The following is a 6,000-nucleotide window of genomic DNA, read 5'->3' on the forward strand; positions in this document are numbered from 1 at the left end:
AGCTTCAGACACTAACAATGTGACCCTGGTCAAGTCACTTAATCCTGTTTGCCTCAGCTTTCTCAACTGTAAAATGAGCTGGAGAAGGAAATGGCAAATCCCTCTAGTATCTTTGCCAAGGAAACCCCAAGAAAACCACAGAGTCGGTCACAACTGAAATGACTGAACAACAACAAATGTATTAAACCAAGTGACCTCAGGAAAAAAAATGATTGTGATTCATCAGCATTAGAGGGTCAACAGAAAGCAAGAAAATTTCCAAAGGTGAGTTTGGTTAGAGTCATAAAGATTTCCATTTTTAGTAATCCTGAGTCATATTTCATATGCTAATGTGGTTGTTCAGTCATTTTCAGTCATGTTTGTCTCTTTTTACTCCATCTGGGGTTTTCTTGTCAAAGATACTGGAGGGGTTATCTTCTCCAGCTCATTTTACAGATGAGGAAACTGAGGTAAACAAGGTAAGTGACTTGCCTAAGGTCACCCAGTTAGTATCTGAGACCAGATTTGAACTCAGGAAGATGTCTTCCTGATTTCAGGCTCATCATTCTATACTCTGAGCCACCTACCTACCCCTTTCATATACTGTACTTGGATCAGTATTGATTTGGGGCTAGGACCAGTAGCTGACAATGCCACAAGGAGCTGTCATAGTGGAAACAGTCTAAGAATTTGTAGTCTGAATACCCCTCTGATGGACAGAGAAGACTGAAGCCTTTAGGATGTTTCATTCATGCACATTACAGAGGAGGCCCAGGAAGCTGTGGTAGAGGCTGACAGTAGACTGATGAAACCGATTGGTTGGTGACTTGAGTATAGCACCATCTAGTGGACAACATATATATCCATATACTTACATACATACATATATACACATTCATATTTATAGCAGTTCTTTTTGTGGTGACAAAGAATTGAAAACTGAGGGGATACCCATCAAATGGGGAATGGCTGAACAAATTGTGGTATATGAATGTAATGGAATACTATTGTGGTATAAGAAATGATGAGAAGGCTGACTTCAGAAAAACCTAGAAAGACTGACATGAACTGATGCTGAATGAAGTGAGCAGGACCAGGAGAACATTGAACACAGTAACAGTGATATTGTGTGAAAATCAACTATGATTGATTTAGCTCTTCTCAGCAATATAATGAGCCAAGACAATTCCAAAAGACTGATGCTAGAAAATTCTGTCTACATCCAGAGAAAGAATTGATGGAGTCTGAATGAAAATTGAAGTATACTATTTTCACTTTCTTTGTTTTTGCGTGCGTGTGTGTGTGGTTTTATTCTTTTGTTCTGTTTCTTCTTTCACAAAATGACTAATGTGGAAATGTTTTACACTGAATGTAAATGTATATATTGTACATGCATATATATATGTTGTATCTTCCAGGTGAAGGATCAGCGTATTAAGGAAGACTCTAGCAGGAATTTTGCCTGCAATGACTAAGAGAGACACCCCTGTGATTATCAAAGGATAGCCTATTCCCCTTTACCTTTATAGAGATGGACAACAGAGGCATCCTTGAACTCCTGGGGGATAACCTTCTCTTGTCATATAACCTGGAAAATTTCTGTCAGCTTTGTATGATCAATGGTCCCCCTACCTTGTAAATCTCAGCTGGAGTAGAATCAGCACCAGGTGCTTTGTCACATGAAAGGAGCCTAATGGCCCTCAAAACCTCTTCTTCAGCAGTAAATGACCATTGCTATCGCTGTTTCTAACTCCATTCCTCCCTAGGACTCCTTGCCAAGTCTCTTAGTCTGAGCCTACTCTAGCGTAAAACTCACTCAGAATTATAAGCTTTTTCTCTTTTGGCACATTGATGGCACACATTTAGGTCTTCATAAAATTTTTCTTTGACTTCATCAGGGTTCGTCATGATGGGAGCATAGGTATTGATGATGGTGTCATGATGTTTTCCTATGAGTAGCAATAGCATTGTCATGAGCCTGTTATTCACCCCTTTTGGCAGGCATACCAGCTTACTGATTAGAATAGTTTTGATTGTAAAACCCATGCCAGCTTCATAGCATTCCCTTTCACTGTGCAAACTCCAGAAAAATGTGTATCCAGCTCCAACTTCAGTAAGCTGGCCTTCATTTACCATCCTTGTTTCACTATACCTGAGAGCAAGAGTGACTTCAGAAAGGGCCGAGGAACACTGATATGGTGTTTGCTACCCAACAACTCCTGGAGAAATACCAGGAGCAGAACAGAGGTCTGCACACAATGCTTGTAGGTCTGTCCAAGGTCTTTGACACTGTTAGTCATGAGGGCTTATGGAAAATTATGTCAAAATTTGGTTGCCCAGAGAAGTTCATCAGGATCGTACATCAATTTCATAATGGCATGTTTGCCCAGATTCTGGATAGTGGATAATGCTTTCATGCCTTCCTCACCAAGGCAGAGAAACAGGGCTGTATGCTTGCTCCCATGCTTTTTAGCATGTTGTTTTCAGTCATGTTGACAAATGCTTTCAATGAGGATGAACATGCCATCAAGGTCAACTACCATACTGATGGTAAGTTCTTCAATTTGAAAAAGCTACAAGCCAAGACTAAAGTGGAGGGAGTGTTGGTGCATGATTTTCTGTTTGCAGATGATTGTGCACTCAATGCAGCCTCTGAAGTTGAGATGCAACAAAGTATGGATCTATTCTCTGCTGCCTGTGCTAATTTTGGTCTAATAATTACACCAAGAAAACACAGGTTCTCCATCAGCCACCACCACACAATCCATACATGAAACCATCAGTTACAACAAATGGAGAAGTTTTGAATGCTGTGAATAAATTCGCTTGCATTCCAGGGAGGTGCACATTGACAGTAAGGTTGATGCATGTATTTCCAGAGCTAGCTCAGTGCTTGGGAGGCTCCAAAGAAAAGTTTGGGAGAGAAGAGGTATTAGACTGATTACCAAATTAAAGGTCTGCAGAGTCATTGTGCTGACCTCATTGTTGTATGCCTGTGAAACATGGACAGTCTACCAGTGGCGTGCCAGGAAACTGAATCACTTCCATCTGAGCTGTCTTAGGAGGATTCTGAGGATCGCCTGGCAGGATAAGGTACCAGACACACTGAAGTCCTTGCTCCTGAACTACCAAGCATTCAAACTATGCTTCAGAGAGTGCAACTCCAATGGGTTGGCCATGTTGTTCAAATGGAAATATATACTTGACAAAAGGACTATTTTATGGAGAAGTCACATGGGGCAGGCAATGACATGGTGGACACTCTCAAGGTCTCTCTCAAGAACTTTGGATTTGACTGTGCAACATGAGAGACACTGGTACAGGACTGCTCAAGGGGTACTGTGCTCTATGAGCAGAGCAGAATTGAGACAGCACAAAGTAAACGTAGGATGTGCAAATGTGGAGTATCCACCCCAAATATTTACTTGGACTATTTGTGCCCAACCTGTAGTAGAGCATTCTGAGCTCATATTGGTCTGATCAGCCACAGTGGGTCACACTGAAACTTCACTTTATCATGGTGATGCCATTTTGGTCCTCTTTGAACATGGACGACAACCAACCAACCAACCATATATTTTTTACTATATATAATATATATGTTATACTATATATAGTACATGCATATATATGCAATATATTATACATGTATAACCTATATTAAATTGCTTGCTGTCTTTGGGTAGGGAGGAGGGGAGAAAAATTTGGAACTCAAAATCTTTAAAAATGAATTGTAAAAATTGTCTTTACCTGTAATTGAAAAAAATAAAATACTATTTAACAAACAAAAAAAATCCAGAGTGGAGAAAGTATCCAAAAGGAAAAGACCAGTGTCAAGACTTCAGAGAGGTCAAGGATGAGGATTGAGAAAAGTTCATTAGAAATGACTACTAAGAGATCACCAGCAACTTTGGAGAAAGTAGTTTTAGTTAAATGATGAAGTTGGGAGCCAGAATGCAGAGGGCTTAGAAGAGAATGAGAGGAAAGGAAGTAGAAGCATTCAATGTAGTTGGTTTTTTCAAGAAGTTCAGCTGAGAAGAAGAGGAGAGACGCTAGACCAGGGATGGGGAACCTGTGACCTTGAGACCACATGTGACCTTCTAGATCCTTGGGTTCAGCCTTTTGACTGAGTCCAAGTTTTACAGAACAAATCCTTTTATTAAGGGGATTAGTTCTGTGAAGTTTGAATTCAGTCAAGTGGCTGCACCTGAGGACCTAGAGTGACTTTGAGGTCATAGGTTCCCCGCCCCTGTGCAAGACAAAGGTTTTTGGAGACAGTAGGAACTAGTGAGTTTTCTTTAAGGATGAGGGAGTTGCTGGTGTGTTTATAGACAGCTGGGGAAAGATTGAAGATTAGCTAAAGAGTATCAATGAGAGAAAAGTATTGAAGAAGACAGGAGAGGATGGCATATAAAGCATATAAAGAACTTGGGCTTAGCAAGGAGAAGGGCCAATTCTGTGAGAGACAGAAGTAAAGGACACAATTGTGAGAGAAGCAATTTGAGAGATGTGAGATGAAGAGAGAAGAGGGAGCTCTCAGCAAATGGCATTAATTTTTTTTTTCTGTGAAATATGAAGCAAGATACTGAGGTAAGTGGGAATGGGGGGGATAGAGAATAGGAAACTGATGCCATGAAATGGCTGAGTGGAGACAGGATTTGGGATAGCCTTTGTAGTGAGTGGGATAGGGAACCATTTAGGGAGGAGTAAAAAGATGACCTTGTAGTCAGAGCCCAGTTGAGATTAGATAACAAAATTGTGGTAAACCTAGTCAGCATGGTTTTGTAACTTCCTCTAGGACATGAGGAGAAAAATGCTGGGACTAGCCCAGTACTGGGGTTTGACAAGGTGTAATTGAAGCAAGGGATTCCGTGATACAGAATAATGTAGTGTTGAACAGGTTTACCAAGAGCCCAAGACTAGTAAGGGAGGAGAGTGTGCTTATTATGGATGCAATGACCTAGAAAAACATTGGGGGATGGACAGATTTGGAGCCATGATAAGGTTGTAGAACAGTTTTGAGTGTTATGAGATCCCAGAGAAAGGGAGAATGATAAAATATTGTCAGATAAAGGAATTTGGAAGTTCATGAACATAGAAGTGAACATTTGTGGGTGATGTCTAGACCAATATGATCATCTCATAAGGGGAGTATAGGAATAGATAATAGGAACAGACGAGAATGAGGACAAATGTATGTTGGCACCCTTTGCTTGAGGGCAGGAATTAGGGTAGAGAGATAAAGTTGAAGTCTTACGCTGAACACTACTGACTCTAGGGGTCAGTAGATAACAGCCAATAGGATCTGGGTTGTATGATAAATTGAGAGCTCAAACAGCAAAGGAGGAGATGTTACTAAAGGATCGTGGTAGAGGGAGAGTGTGGAAGGAGCGGAGAGGAGTGAGAAACATTCTGACTCCTCCACCTGAACCAATGAGTTGGAGGTAGGGAGCGGGTCGGAGAAAGAGTTGGCATTGCTGGAGAGGGTAACTAGGGATGCAGCGTCATAAGGAGAGAACTAAGTCTCATTTAGTGCCAGAAGAAAGAAAGAGTGAGAAAGGAAGTGATTTAAAATGAAAAGAAATTTGTCAGTTATGGACTCTAAAGGGTAGGATCAAGGAGGATGGTAATAAGACAGCAAGAGGTGCTTTGTGTCTTGTCTTAGAGGTCAGTCTTAAAGTAAGCAGGGGCAGGAGGAGATATAAGCCTGGGAGTGAGAGAAGAATCTATAATTGGAATGGCATGGGCCTAGGATAAAGGGTTTAGTTTTGTGATCTCCCACCTCATGTTGGGTGCTGAAGAGACCTCTGATGCCATCATGTCTTGGGATGTGAGAGTTGGGCCTTGGAGGTTGGAGAGGCCTGGGTTGTTGCTGGAAGCTGATCTGCCATTCTCCATATACAGCATCCCATCTCTCACCTTCATGCCTTTGTACAAGTTCTTCCCTATCCTTAGAATGTCCTCCCTATTCACTTATACTCCTTAGAGTATAATCAGCACAGTTTCATCATTTTCTCCATC

The sequence above is a fragment of the Notamacropus eugenii genome, chromosome 5 (genome assembly GCF_028372415.1).
Source record: "Notamacropus eugenii isolate mMacEug1 chromosome 5, mMacEug1.pri_v2, whole genome shotgun sequence".
NCBI classification, from domain to species: domain Eukaryota; kingdom Metazoa; phylum Chordata; class Mammalia; order Diprotodontia; family Macropodidae; genus Notamacropus; species Notamacropus eugenii.